The 18,562-nt window shown below is 39.1% G+C and overlaps 1 long non-coding RNA gene across 1 annotated transcript; it reads right to left on the reverse strand.

The window, feature by feature from the left end:
• Window positions 1-16,174: 16,174 nt before the first annotated feature.
• Window positions 16,175-17,664, reverse strand: LOC112772202 (uncharacterized). Its single transcript, XR_003187417.3, has 2 exons — window positions 17,169-17,664; window positions 16,175-16,404 (listed from the first exon to the last, which is right to left on the reverse strand). It is a non-coding gene; the product is annotated as an uncharacterized lncRNA (long non-coding RNA).
• Between the last annotated feature and the right edge of the window lie 898 nt (window positions 17,665-18,562).

An 18,562-nucleotide genomic window follows, 5' to 3' on the forward strand; every position in this document is an offset into this window, starting at 1 on the left:
TCTTTAGAGTAAGTCGTGGTAGGAACCGACTTCCTGGGAGGAAGGTGGGTGAAATGCGGGGCTCATCCTTTTTGATTGGGCCTTTTATTTAGACCTGGGCCTTATCATTGGGTCAGGGTATGAACAGTGCCCCTACTCGAGCCCAATTTTTTAAGATTTGGGTTCGAGTATTCCACTCGGGGTTGTAGCCGACTTGTTGGGGGACCGACGTGATGGTCTAAAACCGACGTGACTTTTCGTGACCTTTTGGTTCTGACAGTTACGTCTAATCAAGCGTCGCGTCCGTTAGGGATGTGCGTAGGGATTGATGGTCTTGGTAACGGTGCGCCTTTATTAATGACTGCCCCGTTTTTACCATTGTGCCCCTAACGTACTTATAAATACATTCCCTCTCTTTCCTTGTTTCGTTTCTGCAATTTTTCAAATTTCCTCTTCATCTGTTCGTGCTGCACTCTTGTGTTCGAAGGCTTTTACTTCCTCCAACCCTCATTTTCAGATAAAGGTTAGTTTTTTCTCCTTCTGTAACATTCTTTTCTATTTTGCATGCCTTTATTTTGTAGATAGATAGGTTGGTTTGTAGACTTCCATTTAGTTCTGTATTCCCTCCCTTTAGAGACCGTGTTTTTTGATTTTCCTTTTCTTTTTCCCTTGTAGGTTTTTGTCACCTTTTTTAAGAAAAGAAAATGGCTTCCGTAGATGTTCTTTCTCAGTGGGTTGATGTCACGGTCCTAGGGGAGGAACCTTCGGTCGATACTGAGTTTATCACCCACCTTCGTACTCGCCATAGAATTTGTACTTCCGAGGAGGACGAGCCAAAGTATGAGTTGGTAGTCCCGGGTCCAGAAGACCGGGTTTGCTTCGGGAGGGCCAATGAAGCAGCCCCTCATTTTTTCTTTATGTATGAGTGTATGATCACCCGTTTGGGTGTTTTTCTTCCTTTTTCAAATTTTGAGATGTCTGTTTTGTATCACTGCCGAGTTGCCCCTACTCAACTTCACCCCAACTCTTGGGGTTTTTTGAAAATTTATCAACTTATTAGCCAGGCTTTGGAGTTCCCGACCTCTTTGAAGATTTTTTTCTATCTTTTTCATATGATCAAACCCTTTAGTGGGCTAAATAATAAGCAACAGTGGGTGTCTTTCCGAGCCATACAGGGCCAGAGAGTTTTCACCCTTTTTGACGAATCCTTCCATGACTTTAAGAATTATTTTTTCAAAGTGCAAGCCGTAGAGGGTCACCACCCCTTTTTTCTGGATGATACTTCTTCTCCTCGCTTTCCCCTGTACTGGTTGGAGGCCTCCCCCTATGAGAAATATGGTCTGGATGACCTAGACGAAGTGGAGGCGGCCGTTGTGGGGTTCCTCCGAGAAGTGTGGGGGAGGGCCCCATACCTGGACACTAAGAAATTCCTCCAAGGGTCTCCGACTTTTATCCAAGCGCAACTAGGTAGCTTTTGTTTTTCTAATTTACTTCCGACTTGTGATTTCTTGTACCGACTTGTTTGACTCTTAGTTACTTCTTGTCTTTGTAGAGATGGCGAAGAAGAATGCTCCGGAATCTTACCAGAGAGTTCAGGAGGCCAAAGCAAGGTCTCGAGCCAGGACTGGTGGCTCCAGGGCGGTTATCTCTCCTCCTCCTTCTCGGAACGTTGGGACTCCTTCCCAGCCCATTGTGATTTCTTCTTCAGCTCCCTTCGCTCGACCTTCTCCTGAGCCCGAGAGGAGGAAGCGCAAGACTTTAGAGTCTGGCTCTTCTTTTGAGGGTGAGGTTAAGGCGGATGCCCTTGCATTCGTCCGAAAGTACATCTACCCCCATGCTCATATGAGGATGGATGATATATCTGTTCGGAATCACCTTACCACTTTGGTTGAGGAGAGTCTCAGGGCGGCGGTTGTTTGTGGTAAACTCTTAGATATTTTTGAGAAGGCTCCTCTCAGCTCTTTGGGTTCAACCTCGAAGGTTGAGGAGCTGGAAGGAAGGCTTCTTGTATATCAAGAGCATGAGAGGGGGTTGAAGGAGGAGGTCGCCAAGCTGAGGGAGGAGAGAGATGGCCTTCGGGAGAGGGAGAGAAAGTTGCAAGCCCAATGCAACATGGAGGTGGGCTTGAGGAAAACAGCGCAGGACAGCTACCAAAGTTTATTTGAAGACCTTGTGTCTGTGAAGAATGATTTGCTGAATTCTCGGAAGGCATATACCGAGTTGGAGGACTCTATTTCCGAGGCTGCCGAGGAGGCTTGGAGGATCTTTAAGGAGCAAGTTGGAGTCATTGTTCCTGACTTGGATCTTTCTCCTTTGGATCCTGACAAAGTTGTCCTTGACGGTGCCATAGTTGATCCCCATGCTCCCATGATCGTTTCCGAGTCAGAATTGAAGACTCGGGGGCAGAGGATCATTGAGTCCCCTCCTCACTCAAAGGACGCTCCGAGTTCTTCAGCAGTTCCTCCGACTTCCTCTTCGTCTCCAATGGATGCCTCTCTCCCTGGTCCTGGTGGCGCTCTTCCTGACTTTGGTGGTGGTGATCCGTCTACTCCTCTTTCGAAAAAGTAATTTGTTGGCTATTTGGGAGCCCGGCCTGTGGGTCCCCCCTTTTTTAAACTTTTATTTGTGTTTGGTGGTGTTTGAACAATTTGCTTCTGGCCTTATAAGGCCGTAAACAAAATATTTAAAATACCCTTTTTTAATAAGGGTTTAAGTTAAAAATAAATACCCCTTCTTGGGTAAGGGTTTAATGTTAATAATAAATACCCTTTTTTGGGTAAGGGTTTAAGTTACCTTATTTCGTGCATGCTTTTTGATAGTGATTTTTCAAACCCCCTTGATCTTTTCTGAAAAATCTTTTCTTTGGCTTGTCTGTTTTTCTGAACCTTTTTGTTTTAAGGATTTTTAGGATAGTTTTCTAACTTTTTCCTGGGTTTTTTTCGATCTCTTTTGTTTATTCCTCGTACTCAATTTTGTTTTATTGAGTTTTTATGACTTAGGCTACTTTTGTGAGTCATTTTTATTTTACTCGGTTTCCTATCTCGACTTATGAGTCGGAATGTTTCCGAGTTTATCATGATCAACCTCTGTAACCTCTTTTACACCGACTTGTACCTCGTCGTTTTATCCTGACGACCATCTAGGTCGGTTCATGGGATTTTCACGTTTTGTCGAGCTTAAGTCGGCGCGTTTCGTCGAAAGAAAGAGAAAACAAAGAAGGAATTTATAAGAGATATTTGTAAGATGAAAAAGATCTTTATTAATTGGGGAGGTACCTTATTGCTACTAAGAGTTTTTGACAATCTATTTCCCTTAGCCTCTACTATGATGCCTCGTTAAAAACCCTTCTCCAGAAAAAACCCTTTGATTTTTGGGAAAAAATCATGAAGTTGGGAAAAGAGTACATCAGGGAGTAGAGTTCGCTTTTAACTGTAGTACCTTTTCATATTACAAGCATGCCACGACCTTGGTAACTCGGTTCCGTTCAGGTCGGTTACTTTATAATAACCTTTTCCTAAGACTTCATTGACTTTGTATGGTCCCTTCCAATTTGCAGCGAGTTTTCCTTCCCCTGATTTGTTGACTCCAATGTCGTTTCTGATCAAGACCAAGTCGTTCGGGGCGAATGCTCTTCGAATGACTTTTTTGTTGTACCTTATAGTCATCCTTTGCTTCAACGCTGCTTCTCTTATCTGGACTTCTTCTCGGACTTCGGGGAGCAGGTCGAGCTCCTCTTTGTGTCCCTGTATATTTCCGATCTCGTCATGGAGAATTACTCTTGGGCTTTGTTCGTTGACTTCTATAGGTATCATGGCTTCTACGCCATAGACTAGTCGGAAGGGCGTTTCTCCCGTGGCTGACTGGGGGGTTGTCCTGTAAGCCCATAGCACTTGTGGGAGCTCTTCGGCCCAGGCTCCTTTTGCATCTTGTAATCTTTTCTTCAATCCTGCCAGTATGACTTTGTTGGCTGCCTCGACTTGCCCATTGGCTTGCGGCTGCTCCACCAAGGTGAACTGGTGTTTGATTTTCATACTGGCTACTAGGCTTCTAAAGGTAGAGTCGGTGAACTGGGTTCCATTGTCTGTAGTAATGGAATAGGGTATCCCATATCTTGTGATGATATTTTTGTAGAGGAACCTCCGACTTCTTTGTGCGGTGATGGTGGCCAATGATTTTGCTTCTATCCATTTTGTGAAGTAATCTATTCCCACGATAAGGTATTTGACTTGTCCTGGCGCCTGGGGAAAAGGACCTAACAAATCCATTCCCCATTTCGCAAAGGGCCATGGAGAAGTGATGCTGATGAGCTCCTCCGGAGGAGCCACGTGGAAATTTGCATGCATTTGGCATGGTTGACATTTTTTCACAAATTCGGTCGCATCTTTCTGCAAGGTCGGCCAGTAGAACCCAGCTCGGATCACTTTCCTGGCTAATGACCTTGCTCCGAGATGATTTCCGCAGATCCCACTATGGACTTCCTCCAATACCTCGGTGGTTTTTGAGGTCGGTACGTACTTTAACAATGGTGTTGATATCCCCCTCATGTAGAGAATATTTTTCACCAAGGTGTAGTGTTGTGCTTCCCTCCGGATTTTCTTAGCCTCTTTTTCCTCTTTTGGGAGGATGTCGAATTTCATGTATTCGACCAAGGGGTTCATCCATCCGAGGCTTAATCCGACTACCTCAAGGACCTCTTGTTTGTCTTTCTCTTTTACTACGGAGGGTTCCTGGAGAGTTTCCTGGATCAGGCTTCTGTTATTCCCTCCTGGCTTGGTACTTGCTAACTTGGATAGGGCGTCTGCTCTGCTATTTAGATCCCGAGTTATGTGTTTGACATCGGTTTCTGCAAAGCGCCCAAGGTGTTCTAGAGTTTTTTCCAAGTACCTCTTCATATTTGGGTCCTTTGCCTGATACTCTCCACTTATCTGGGAGGTCACCACTTGCGAGTCGCTATATATCATCACCCTTGTAGCACCAACTTCTTCCGCCAGCTTCAATCCAGCAATCAAGGCTTCATACTCTGCCTGATTATTTGAAGCTGGGAATTCAAATTTGAGGAAAACCTCTATCTGGGTTCCTCTTTCATCCACCAATATTATGCCTGCGCCGCTTCCTGTTTTGTTTGAGGATCCATCTACATAGAGTTCCCATGTAGTTGGTTTTTCCTCTTGGTCTCCTGCGTATTCTGCAATGAAGTCGGTGAGGCACTGGGCTTTAATCGCCGTCCGAGTTTCATACTTCAAGTCGAACTCGGAGAGTTCTATTGCCCATTGAACCATTCTCCCCGCAACATCCGTCTTTTGGAGGATTTGCTTCATGGGTTGGTTCGTGCGGACTCTTATTGTGTGAGCTTGAAAGTAAGGTCGTAGCCTTCGTGAGGCTACTACTAAGGAGTAGGCAAACTTCTCTAGTTTGTGGTACCTTAGCTCAGGACCTTGTAGAACTTTACTGATGAAATATACTGGGTGCTGACCGGCCTCGTCTTCTCTTATCAGGGCCGATGAGACGGCCTTGTCTGCTACAGATAAGTATAGGACGAGGTCTTCTCCAGCTGTAGGTCGGGTCAGGATAGGAGGTTGGCTCAAGAATCTTTTGAACTCCTGGAACGCCTCCTCGCATTCAGGAGTCCATTCGAACTGACATCCCTTTCTCAATAAGGAGAACAGTGGAAGGGATTTTAGTGCTGATCCTGCCAAAAATCTAGAAAGGGCTGCAAGTCGGCCATTCAGTTGTTGGACCTCTCTTAAACAAGTCGGGCTTTTCATCTCCAGGATAGCTCTACACTTATCGGGATTTGCTTCGATCCCTCTTTGTGTCAGCATAAACCCTAGAAATTTTCCTGCTTCTACCGCGAAGGCACACTTTGCGGGATTTAGTCTCATCCCGTGTAACCTTATGGTGTCAAAGACTCGTGAGAAATCTGACAAGAGGTCGACTTCTTTTTCGGTTTTCACCAGCATGTCGTCGACGTATACTTCCATTAGGCTTCCAAGGTGAGAGGCGAACACCTTATTCATCAACCTCTGGTATGTGGCTCCTGCATTTTTCAATCCAAATGGCATGACCACGTAGCAGAAGTTAGCTCTGGGCGTGATGAATGACGTCTTCTCTTGGTCTGACTCATACATCGGGATTCGGTTATACCCCGAGTAGGCGTCCATGAACGACAAGTATTGATACCCCGAGCTGGAGTCTACTAGGGTGTCAATACTTGGCAGTGGATAAGGGTCCTTGGGACAGGCCTTATTTAAGTTGGTATAGTCGACACACATTCTCCATTTGCCATTTTGTTTTTTGACTAGCACTACATTTGCTAGCCATGTTGGGTACTTGACTTCTCTGATGAAACCGGCTTCCAGGAGCGCCTGTACTTGCTTTTCTACTATCAGGGCTCATTCTGGGCCGAGCTTGCGTCTTCTTTGTGTTGGGACCCCGGGTAGACCGAAAGCTTGTGGGACATGAGCTCAGGGTCTATCCCAGGCATGTCGGATGCCTTCCAGGCGAAGAGATCGGAGTTATCTCTTAGGAGCTTAGTCAACCCTTGTTTTAGGGTTTCCCCTAGGTTGGCTCCTATGTGAGTATTTTTCCCTTTTTCTTCGCCTACCTGTATCTCCTCGGTTTTTCCTCCCGGCTGTGGTCGCAGCTCTTTTCTGGCCTTTGCACCTCCGAACTCTATTGTGTGGACTTCTCGGCCCTTTCTTCTCAGGTTTAGGCTTTCATTGTAGCATTTCCTTGCCAATTTCTGGTCTCCTTTTACTGTTGCTATCCCCGCTGAGGTCGGGAATTTCATACAAAGGTGGAGAGTGGATACCACCGCTCCGAGTCGATTGAGGGTAGCTTTGCCGATTAAAGCATTATATGCTGACCCTACATCGATGACTATGAAGTCTATACTCAGAGTTTTTGATTTTTCCCCTTTTCCAAAAGTGGTGTGGAGGGGCAAAAATCCCAGTGGCTTTATTGGCGTGTCACCTAATCCGTACAAGGTGTTGGGGTAGGCTCTTAATTCTTTTTCATCCAACCCTAGCTTGTCGAAAGCGGGCTTGAAAAGAATGTCCGCTGAGCTTCCTTGGTCTACTAGGGTTCTATGGAGATGAGCATTTGCTAGGATCATAGTTATTACCACTGGATCATCGTGTCCAGGGATTATTCCTTGCCCATCTTCTTTTGTGAATGAAATGGTAGGGAGGTCGGATGACTCTCCTCTGACCTGATAGACTCTCTTGAGTTGCCTTTGCCAGAGGATTTGGTGAGTCCCCCTCCTGCGAACCCACCTGAGATCATATGGATATGTCTCTCCGGAGTCTGCGGTGGTGGGTCTCTTCTATCCATATCATCTCGCTTTCTCTTCCCATGACTGTCCGACCTTTCTATGAGATATCTGTCGAGCCGACCTTCTCTAGCCAGCTTTTCTATCACATTTTTAAGGTCGTAGCAGTCGTTTGTGGAATGACCATATACTTTATGGTACTCACAGTAGTCGCTGCGGCTCCCCCTTTTTTATTTTTAATGGGTCTGGGGGGTGGCAGCCTTTCAGTATTACAAATCTCTCTGTATACATCCACTATAGAGACCTTTAGAGGAGTATAAGAGTGATATTTCCTTGGTCTATCGAGGCCGAGTTCTTCCTTCTTCTTGGTTTCCCTCTCCCTATCTTTTGTTGAGGGAGGGTGCCCAGGTCGGCAACTTAGGTCTCTCAGCTTAGCATTTTCCTCCATGTTGATGTACTTTTCGGCTCTTTCCTGTACATCGCTTAGGGAGGTGGGGTGTCTTTTAGATATGGACTGTGAGAAGGGACCTTCTCTAAGCCCATTGACTAACCCCATTATGACTGCCTCTGTGGGCAGGTCTTGAATCTCTAAACATGCTTTGTTGAACCTTTCCATATAGGTTCGTAAGGATTCTCCGACCTCCTGCTTTATTCCCAGGAGGCTTGGCGCATGTTTCACTTTGTCTTTCTGGATAGACAACCTCACCAAAAACTTCCTTGAGAGGTCTTCAAAATTGGTTACCGACCTCGGGGGGAGGCTATCGAACCATTTCATCGCTGCTTTCGACAAGGCGGTCGGAAAAGCTTTGCAACGCGTTGCGTCGGAAGCATCAGCCAGATACATCCGACTTTTAAAGTTGCTCAAGTGATGTTTTGGATCTGTGGTTCCATCATAGAGGTCCATGTCGGGGCTTTTAATGTTTCTTGGAACCTTTGCCCTCATTATGTCCTCACTGAAAGGATCCTCCCCTCCTAGGGGCGACTCTTCTCTATCGTCACGGGAGTTCCGACCTCTGAGGGAGGATTCCAACTTTAAGAGTTTTTTCTCTAACTCTTTTCGTTGATCCATCTCCTCTCTTAGGTGTTTTTCTACCTCCCTTTGTCATTCCCGTTCCTGTTCTAGTTGTTCCAAGCGACTTTGATGGACATGAATTAATCCCATAAGTTCAGTTGCATGGGACTGTCCGTCCTTCTCTGATTCACGGCCTTCAGAGAAATTCACCTTCGGGGTTTTGACTCCGGAGGTACCCTCTATTTGTTGATCGTTGGTTTCCTGGCGGAGGGTTAGGTTCGTGTCGTTATTTTCGGTATCCAGATTCTCTTGTTCGGAATCTGTTTCTATATGACCCTCCTCAGGGGATCTGTCCGCCATCACTGGTTGATCTCTCGGGTCTCCGGCAACGGCGCCAATGTTATGATGGATAACCGGAGATTAATGGGCTGGACGGTATTGGTTGGCCCAAATGTATAAGAAAGGAGGCCTGTAGATGGATTGACGATCCACGGGCTCCGTCCGACCTGTTCGTGAGAGGTGAGGAGGGTGGTACCTGCAAAGACACTCCGATGCCAAAGTCAGCAAAGGGAGCAAAACAGGTCTAGAGAGTATTGGGGCCTAGAGATACCTGAGGGATGTCAGTGTACTTATAGTGGTGAACCAATAACCACCGTTGAAGTAGTGCCACTTTTTTAGGGTGTTAACCGTCCCTTTATCTTAAGGAGGTTAAGATATGGCTCCTAGAAGTGGTTAGAGAGATTCTAGGGGCAGTTACTCATTCAAACGAGTGTTTATCTGCCAGCTAACTCTCGTCCCCGACTTCTTTAGAGTAAGTCGTGGTAGGAACCGACTTCCTGGGAGGAAGGTGGGTGAAATGCGGGGCTCATCCTTTTGGATTGGGCCTTTTATTTAGACCTGGGCCTTATCATTGGGCCAGGGTATGAACAACTGGCTATGTCAAGATTAGTTTTTGTATGATATTGATGATAAATATGTGCCAAAGGTTGGAATATTTTTAACACTCTTGAAGAAGTTAGAAAATTCTATAAAAATTATGATAAAGATGTAAGTTTTTCTACCAAAATAAGAAACTCAAATAAGAGGGAAAATGAAATAAAAAACCAACTCATTACATGTAGTAGAAAAGAAAATAGAAAATCTGGTATACTTTGTTGTGAAGACAAATTGGATATCTATTGCAATGTGTCCTGCAAGAATCTATGTGCATATAGTAAACGATACTAGTCTTTGGGTTATTTTAAAAGTTGTTCTGAGTCATTCACATCAATGTCCCAATCAAGTTGAAATGCTTAAACAACAATGGGATCTTAGCCTACATGTTTGTCGGATAATTACGAATAATGATGAAGCTAGTATCAGACCAAGTAAACCATATCAAGCACTTTGCAGCAGTTGGTGGTCTCTGTGAATTAAATTTTATCGAAAAGGATGTTAGAAATTATATTAGTAGTTCGTAATGTTTCCAAAATAGATGATGTAAAAAAATTGGAAAAATACTTTTTGAGAATGAACAGAATTTTTTTATAAGCTTGAAGTTAATGTTGATAAGTCAATTAAAAATGTATTTTAGGCTGATGCAAGAAGTATGTCTTGTACTCTAGATATACCAATCCTCTAAACAGTTCTTCTAAGTCTTGTTCACAAAATCTACATTCATGGGTGAAAATTTATGCACCTTTCCACCTATGTAGCTCAATACTCTACCGGCATCTCTCACAAATCGGCCACCATAATGAAACAGAGGTACAACGAAAACAGACTGCATCATATTAACAATGCTTATTCACAATTCTATTAAAATCCATTCATAACAAAAAATTTCACAATATATTTTCATACACATTTTACAGTTAAAGACACATGCATTTCACTAACTATTAAACAAAAACCAAGATCATATTTTAACTCACTACCAACTCTGCATTTGCCCTAATCCCCATTGCTCCATGTCAAAAACTTGCTCACCAACGAACTACAATATATTACATGCAAATATTACATCATGCTACTATAAACTATTATTCGAAACCTAAGTGAACTACGCCATTGAATTTTTGTAAAATAAAAAAATGAAAAAATAACAAGCAGAAGAGGAACCATCACTCACCGTTGCGGTAAAATCACCTCGCCATGTAATCGTCATCGAGAGACACTTTGATAACAAGCCCACGATTGCACGTTGTCAATGTTGCAGAGAGTTTTTGGAGGGAACGCATACAAAGAGTTTTAGTGTGTTAGGGCAACTTGTAATTTGAAGGAGAAGAACAAGGATTTTTATGAAAACACACCTAAATCACATGACGCCGTTTTGGCTATTGTGCAGGGGTCGATAAGTCCCAAATACGGATGCACAAAATACACGTGGGCTAGCCACTGATATGTCAACATCTCACTGTTTGTCTTTCGATTGTAGGAGTTGTGATGGGTATTTGCAATGGAGGTTGAGAGCCACTTTGTTAATTTCAAATCATAGAGATGCATTTTGTCCATAACCCAAATGGTTAGCGACTGGAATAGACATTTACTCAAAAAATAAAAGAAATGGGAAAAATAGAATTAAGGTTCCAAGACAGGATTGAGTCGAATTGTAGTGTGATGAGTTAGATTGAGTGGTTGTTCTGGAAGGCAGTTGATTTCTCTTTATGGCTGGCGATTGTTGTCAGAGGTGAAACCAGAAACAAGCAGCGTTGATCGTTGGCCGTGCACCTGTTAGGTGCATGTCGGATAAGGTGTTGTGCCTGGATTTGGCTGCAAAGGTTTGGGAAGTAGTTTGGAAGAAGGAGAATCTATTCGCCGGTGTTGAAAGTGCGACATCCACAGCATTATATCTTGCAGACGCACTAGTATTTTCTAACCGAAGAATACAGAAAGAAATTTCAAATTATTCAAAGAAATATACGTTTATGTTATAAAATAAGGATTAGGGTTTGAGGGAAGGAAGAGACAGAATAGGAAGAATAATATGTAATTTTATTATTGATTGTCTACATTAGAGAACATGAGAGGGGTTATTTATAATCAAGGGTTCAACTCTTAGCCAAGGGTCCAACGTCTGGCTAGGGCATCCACAATAAATATATTTATAATACTCTCCCTTAGATGTCTCTAGTAGTAATAGTAGACTAGTGTCTTATTAAAAAAAAAAACTTACCAAAAAAAAATATAGTGAAGCAAAAAGAGTACACTATCTTGTAATACGTTAGGTAGCTGTCTCTTTAAAAACCTCACCAAGAAAAATCTAAAGTGGGATAAAAATCATGGTTAAGGAAAAGAGTATAGCCCGTATTACTCACTTGATATCTCTTAGTCGGCGTATTCCTATTTTGTATACTAGCTTCTCAAATGTTGAAGTAGGTAGTGCTTTAGTGAACATATCTGCTAAATTATTATTGAAACGAATTTGTTGAACGTCTATATCACCACTTTGTTGAAGATCATGAGAGTAGAAGAGCTTTGGTGAAATGTGCTTTGTTTTATCTTCTTTGATGTATCCTTCTTTTAGTTGATGTATGCAAGCAGAGTTATCTTCATGTATGACTCTTGATATTTTTTTTCACAGGTAACCCATACATATCTTGAACATGTTGAGTGATTGACCTAAACTAAACACATTCTCGAGTTGCTTCATGAATTGCTAATATTTCTACATGATTTGAGGATGTTGCAGCTATAGTTTGCTTTGTTGAGCGCCAAGATATAGCTATGCCTCCACATGTGAATAGATAACCTGTTTGTGATCTGCCTTTATTCGGATCAGAAAGAAAACCTGCATCTGCATAACCAACTAATTGAAACGTTGATTCGTTGAAGTAAAATAAACCCTTATCAACAGATCCTTGAAGATATCTTAATATATATTTAACACCATTCCAATGTCTTCGTATTGTTTTTCCCGCATTCTTCTCTAGTTGCAAGGTGGAAAGGTACACTCCTTCGATGTGAAAAGACACTCTTCTTCGTGAAACCTCCAGGAGAAGGTGGAAAGGCACTCTCCTTCGTTTATGATCCTCTTGGAGATGCGCAACCTAGAGACCAATGTCTGGGTTAGCTACCAGAAGTGTTGAGTTCTGGTAAAGTAACCAACACGTGAGCTCACGGCAATTGGATAGACATTCATCATATGCATATATGTACTTTGTTTGCTATGCATTAATTGGGAATGCCTAACTGATTATATTCTGCTAACTGTTGTAATTATTACTTGAACTACTTGTTTTCTACCTGTGCTTGCCTTGTCTGTTTGTTTGTCTATGAGAATTATCAGAGATGGAGGAACGGAAAAAAGGTGAAACAATTTAGTGTTTAAATTAAGTTTAAGTTAGGTTGAATAACCCTTAGAAGATCACCCCTCTCTATGGTTGCTGTTTAGTATTTTAAGCTTTATAACCTGAGTGTCGGCGTTCTAGGATTGCCTCTGGCATTCTCAGGGCCTTATATCTTATATGCGTGAACCTTTACCATCCTGAGAACCTCCGGTTCTCATTCCATACTGTGTTGTTGTTTTTCAGATGCAGATCGAGAGGCACCTCGCTAGGCGTCTGGAGCTTCTGCAGTGAAGTGGTTTCTTTTGGGGTTTCTTTTGATCTTTGATATATGTATATATAGATTCTCCTTTTATATACTTGTTTATTTTGTCCCTTCTAGAGGATTATGGAGAACTAGGATTTTGTTTATGTATTTCAAATTTTGTTTATGTTCTTTTAGAGGATGATCAGATGAATTCTCGATGATTTTTCTCATCATAATTGAACTCGGATGACCTAACCAGTCATGCCAAATTGTAAATATATTTGTATTTGTAAACTTCTGGTTTATTATGGCATGTGATTCTACATTGCTAATAGCGATGTAGTACAAACCTGAAGAAAGAGCGGGTAATTTTTCCAACACGCATTTTTCTCTTGATCTCATAGTTGTAATATAAAGATATTCGTTGTTTTCTTCTCATGTAGTTTCTACATGGTATCCATTTTGGCGGATATCTTTAAAACATAGCAAGTTTTTATGAGACTTACTTGATAGTAGTGCATTATTTATGAAGAACTTAGTTCCTTTAGGTAATACTATAGTAGCTCTTCCGAAGCCTGGAATCATTTTTGCACTACCTACAATCGTACTTACATTCACTGTCAGCAAGACATACTTCTTTGTTGTTGAATTTGAGCGAAGCATGAGAAATATCCATATCTTCATTACGAAAAATAAAAATTACCACTAATGAAAAAAATTCAAAAGAATTTAAAAGAAAACTTGAAATTACAATCAAAGGGAGAAAGGAAATAAAAAAAAAAAACTAGCTAAAAAAATGATCTAAAGTGAAAGATTTCTTGATTAATGTTCTTCTAAAAAGAAAATTGCATCATCCAAAATATGTCATTGCTTGGGCCACCAAAATCAAAGGTTAAGGAAGTCATCAAGGTCTGCATAGATATCATTGGTGGATTTCAACACCATTAGCTTCAACTTTATCTTTTTAAATAGTCAAATTGATCTCTTGTTTTTGCCCTTTCCTTTTGATAGAGTCTTGATATAGCTTGACAAAATGTTCAAGAGTACAACATGTACGCGACCAACAACGTTTTAATCTGCATCGATAGTAGCAATTTTTCACATTTTGTGAATTGTTGCTCGGAGCACACTTTTCATGTTTATATGGGTAGGAACCCTATTGTTCTATTTGCCATGCCCACGTCCACATCTATGGCCACGATTTTGACCAATATTTTTATTGTGATTTTTTTTATGTTCACAAAATGCTGCATTTACTTTAGGGAAAGCGGTTGAGCCAGTAGGACGGTCTTCATGGTTTTTCATTAATAATTTATTATTTTATTTTGCCAATAGGAGACAACCTATTAAATCAGAATACCTTTTGAAACCCTTTTCACGGTACTATTGTTACAACAGCACGTTGAAAGCATGGAATGTAGAATAAGTTTTTTCTATTAAATAGTCTTCATCTATGACATTTTGGCCACACAATTTTACTTGAGAACTTATTTTGAAAAGTGTAGAATTGTATTTACAGACTATTTTTTTTATATGTATATACCACACACAACAAGCTTTAAGCAACAATACAGTCTTTTGGTATTCATATCTCTCTTTCAAATTTGCCCATAGTTCTTGTGGGTCTTTAACAGTCAAGTATTCTACTTTTAACCTCTCATAGAGATGATGACGCAAAAAAATTAGTGCCTTAGCCTTATTTTCGCTTGACGATTGTACCTCTTTTTTCATGGTATCTCCAAGCTTTTTGGATATTAAGTGGGTTTTAGCATCAAGCGCCTTTCTAAATAATTTTTGCCGATTAAATTAAGAGTGGCGAATTCAAGTTTTTGCAAATTTCACATGATAGTTCTATAAATAAAAACAAGTAACTAATTAAGAATAATAAGTTAATAATACATATAAAAAGAAAGAAAGATAAGTAAAATGATAAATAAATAAATAAATAAATTTGCTTCAGGAAATTGATAAAATATATTATTTCTTTTAAGATAGTAAAAATAATTTAAATAAACTATTAAAGTTATATTATTGATTATTATATCCATTTGCAGTTGATTTATTTTTCAAATTTTAAACATATATAACTAACTTTTCTTTTGTTACCTAATATATAACTAAAAATATATGTTTAGATATATATGTTAAAGTTATATATTATTTTTTATTTAAAATGATTTAAAAGTTTATTTAAAAATAATTATACAAATAGTAAAAAATAAAACGTAATTTTAGTTTCTTTTATTTTTTATTTTTTTTATTTGTATATGTTTGATTATTTGAATGAGGAAATAAATTATTATTCTTTAATTGTTATGCAACAAAAGGAAAATTAAAAAAGAAAGCCACCACAACCGGAGAGAAAAAATTCGTTGATAGTGGTAGGAAGAAGTTATAGACTTATAGCAATTATTTTATTTTTTGAATTTAAAATAGATCCAATTCGATCTATAATTTAATTTAAATCATAATAAATTATATCAATTTTTCACTTATTAAATAGGTCTAAATTGTAATAAATTATATTTTTGAATAAAATTTAATTAAATTGATAAATAAAAATTAAATAAATCTTATTTAAATTGTAATAAATTATACCGATTAGATCTCGTTTACAGAACAAATATATTGATATGTTGAATTTGAAAGTGGAAAATCAAGGTATAAAATAAAACGACAAAGGTATTTACAACATAATTTAAATAGAAGTTATAATAAGATTTACAAAATAATTTCATGTGCGTAAAAACACAGTTTGAACCAGAAAAGAAAAAGAAAGATGGAAATAAATATTCAATTTAAGAGAAAATCTATCTTCAACAAGGAAATAAATGACAAAATAACTTTAAGAGTATTTTTTCTATTTAACAAAAAAAATTAGTCCTTTCTAAATATTGTATTAATTAACCCTTTTTAATAATTTTAACAAACATAGCTCTTTTTTAATAACTAAATTTTTCTACTCTTCCCTTACAGTAATTTTCTCTTAAAACAACGTTATTCCTTAAGCTTCATTAAATTTTAACATTTTATAAAATTTACACTCAGTTTATTGATACTACAAATACATTAACATGAAGTAATTCACATAAATGTCACATAATTTTATTATTATTATTATTATTTTTTTTTGGGTTACTGGAATTCATTAGCAGCATAGGGGTTCTTAACTTCTTATTGACCCATACGCATAAACATGCATTGTGGATTGCTCCTATGAATTACCAAGGTTGCGAGAATCGGACCGGTCATTGAATCGGTCAAATAACTAGTTTAATGATTCAATGGTTTAACTGGAGTCAAACCGTAGTTGAATCGGTTTAATTAAATATACAGTAAAATTATAAAAAAAAATCAATATATAATCAAAAATTGAATATAGCATTAAAAAATTAAACAGGTTTTCAACTAAATAAAGACACTATTCATTAGTAATCATAATCATCATTAAGTATTCCATTGTTCTCATCATAAAGATAATCCATATTATAAAATTTGATGTAACATTCAAAAATCCAGAATTACAGAATCCAAAATAAAAAATATTCTATATAGCATTCAAAATAAAAAATAAAAACTGAAAAGTAGATTTTGAGTGGACATCAAATTGCAAAAGAGCCTTTTGTACTTTCTGTAACAAACAAACCACACAAGCAATCAACATCCATTGAAAATAAGATCATTTGCTCATAGCAAAGTTCTGTTATAGGGTTTGGACCAACGATGGGCTTGAACAATTGAACACACATTTATCTTCAATTGAAAACAAGATCATTCATTCATAATAAGATCATCCATTGAAAACTCTTCTTCCAATATCAAATCAGAGATAAATCCAGTTGAAGAGCACAAATATCTCAATTGCATATTGACACATTCATTTCCAGCAAAGTACCATCAACAACTCAGAATTTAAAGAATTAGAAAAAATCAGGAACCAACAACTCAAAAATCAGAATCAGTATAACAAAACAAAGCTCAGAAATCAGAATCAATATAACAAGCCAAGTTTTTTTTTAAGTTTAACTAATTTCACAAGGCAACAAGCCAACAACTAGTAAATTAACTCAGAATTAGAAAAAAATAACATAAAAATAACTCAGAAAATTACCAATAATCAACAATAATTAACCAGAGGTCAGAACAAAACAACAACAATAATCTAGCTCTGTTAACAACAATGAACAACGAAGAAAATTAACTCAGAAAATAACTAATTAACCCAGAATTAACAATTACCATCAACAATCAACAAAATTATTTTAAAAAATTTAACTTAAAAAAATTATCAAAAACCAGACAAATTAACAAGAATAATTAACTCAGAAGTATATATTAATCATAATTAATTTCAGAAAAAAATTAGGACTGAAGAAGCAATGGAGGAGTGCTCACTGGAGAAGACAAGACAGCCGAGCAAAAGAGCCGTCCGAGAGGAGGTGATGGCCGAGCAGTTAAACGGAGGTGACGGCTAGGAGGACAAGCGAGCAGAGACGTTCGCGTTTCGCGTGAGACAGATTGAGATCGGAGAGGGAGAAAGAGCGCGCTTGAAGAGATAGAAGCTAAGCAGAGACGTCCGGGACGGCGACGAGAACAAGGCCGACGATGGCACCCTCTGTCGCTGCCGACGACGACGATCACAGAGGCGAGCTTCACGACTAGCACAGAGACGGTGAGGAGGAGAAGAGTAGCGGCGGTTGGTGGGGCTTCGCGATGAGCACAGAGAAGGTGAGGAAGAAAAGAGTGGCGGCGTCTAAGGGCTCATGGTGGCTGGTGGGGTTTCACGACGAACAGGCGGGATGGGGCTGACGATAGCGACGGCGTTTGCTGTGCTAGGGTTAGGGAGTGAGAGAATTGGGACTGGGTGTTGATGGGTTGGAAGGAAGGGAATGGGGACTGGTGGGTTACCGTGTTAGTATATTTAGTGCTTTTTTTCTTTTTTTTTTTTTTTTTTAAAAAAGAGACAAAACGACGCCGTTTAGCATTTTTATTTTCAAACTAAAAAACCGCTAAAAAACTGGACGGTTCTTCTGGTTCACCGGTTAACCGTCAGTTCGACCGATTTTTCACCAGTTTTTTATCAGATGATTTCTGACCTTATTCGGACCGACTAGGTGACCGGTTCCTAATTAATCCGATTGAACTGGTCGGTCCGGTTCAATTTTCAGAACCATGTGAATTACATCTCGTAAACAACGGGGTTTTATAATTTAGGTGTCCAAGTATTATTTTGGAAGTGCATCTATACACAACTTTAAACAAACATTGTAATCTAATCCAGTAGTGATCAATCTTAGCTTGAGAAGACTTGTGACAACAATATCTAAGATTCATATACAATTTAGTTGCTTCTAGTTATTGTTCTATCCAAAGAGAATGTTCAAAATTTTTTAAAATTCCTAGATCATTTCAAGATCTAAGTCAATTTTAGTCTAAAATGTCTGAGACGATAATATCTAAAATTTTTAGTTTTATTGTGATCTAAATCAATCGTAGCCTGAGAATGCTTAAAGAAGAATATCCGTGTAACATTTATTCAAATAGTGAAACTCTTGAAAAAAGTCTGGAACCAAAATAATTCATCTATAATTAGTCAAACATTTTTTAATTTGATTTCATTTATATAACTTTTTTACATTTTGATTTTTTATCTCACTCTCTTATCACTCAACTTATCATATTATATCCCTAATAACTATTAGGATGTAACATATCATATATTAATGAGACCTTTTACAATTTAATTTTCATATACAGTTGGGCTACACATCCAAGTAATTTTTCATCCA

This window comes from Arachis hypogaea, chromosome 18, assembly GCF_003086295.3.
Source record: "Arachis hypogaea cultivar Tifrunner chromosome 18, arahy.Tifrunner.gnm2.J5K5, whole genome shotgun sequence".
NCBI classification, from domain to species: Eukaryota; Viridiplantae; Streptophyta; class Magnoliopsida; order Fabales; family Fabaceae; genus Arachis; species Arachis hypogaea.